This window comes from Octodon degus, unplaced genomic scaffold (assembly GCF_000260255.1).
Source record: "Octodon degus isolate 3935 unplaced genomic scaffold, OctDeg1.0 scaffold00129, whole genome shotgun sequence".
In the NCBI taxonomy this organism is placed as follows: domain Eukaryota; kingdom Metazoa; phylum Chordata; class Mammalia; order Rodentia; family Octodontidae; genus Octodon; species Octodon degus.
Genome location: NW_004524705.1, coordinates 346,082 through 347,342, shown reverse-complemented (window position 1 = coordinate 347,342; position 1,261 = coordinate 346,082).

The following is a 1,261-nucleotide window of genomic DNA, read 5'->3' as shown; positions in this document are numbered from 1 at the left end:
GCATGATCAACTTCATGTTCCAAATGTCCTTTGAGTATGTGAGACTTGTGTGACTTACTAGATCTCAATCACAACAAAACGAAAGCAAAAGATTCATCAGATCTCCCTCTTGGCCGTGATACTGTGTTTGCCGAAAAGTCCCTTAGTAGGAGAGGGGTAATGAAGACCTGTCACAATCCTATTGCCTTATTTGTGTTACACTGATTAGTGCAGCTTTCATGCAGTAGCACATGCATCTTGCTAGGTCAGCTTGGAAAATATTGGCTGGACTTTGGATATAATTCTGTGGGAGCACTTTATGTGGGCATCTGGGGCCTTGGCAATTGAGTGACGGCAGCTGGAGCCCTTGTTTCTGACCTAGGCTCAGAAATGTGCATCAACCCCCTCTTTTCCTCTTGCACACCCGGTGGTGTGACAAGTGACTGAGTGGCCCGAGAAGCCTTCCCTTGATCAGGTCTTTCAGGCTCCGGGCCATGTGGCAGACATGAGCCTCTGCTGAGACTTTTGGTCTGCACGTCCAGTGCCCAAGCCCGTGTTTACGTCGCAGCTCACCATCTGCAGTGTGTGTGCTTGGCAGGTGTGGGTGGTGCCCACTGGCTCTCCTCAGTCTGGATGAGTGTGTCATTGCACCTGGTGGGTGTACAAAATGCCCAAACTGGGGCTGGCACCACATTCCTGAAGCAGCCTGCAGAGTGTGGGGTGAGAACTGAGGTACTGAGTTCTGTGCTGGGGAAGCCTTTCCTTGGTCAGCCCACAAGCACCGTGCTTTCATCACCAGTTACTAAGACTCCACCACCAACACTCCTTGTTCCCACCCTTCACAGCCAGGTCTGTAGCCGGCCAGCTTCCCGGCATACTTCTTCCTGGTGGGCTTCTCTTATGATTTGTCCTTAACCCAGGCTGATTGAGTGGCCTTTCCCCACTTTATCAATGGGCAAAGCAATGCAGTAGTGGCAAAGGAACAGAGGAAAGGACACACAAAGGAGTCCTTGCACTTAAGGGCAACTGAGCTTTTGTAAATGTCCCCCAAACTCATTCATGCAAAGATACAATGGGAGAGCATCTTTGGAAAATGTCAGGGGACAGCAGCAGCCGCCCAGGCAGACGACGGTGCATGTGTCTGTGTTCTGCTGACTGCAGGCAGCTGCCGCAGGGCACGCTGTGACCATGAGGGTTATAGTGCATGAGACGGGAGCGTTGCCCTGACTGGGGCACCAGTCCTGAGAATCACATCACAAGTGCAAGAGGAAGAGGATGTTTG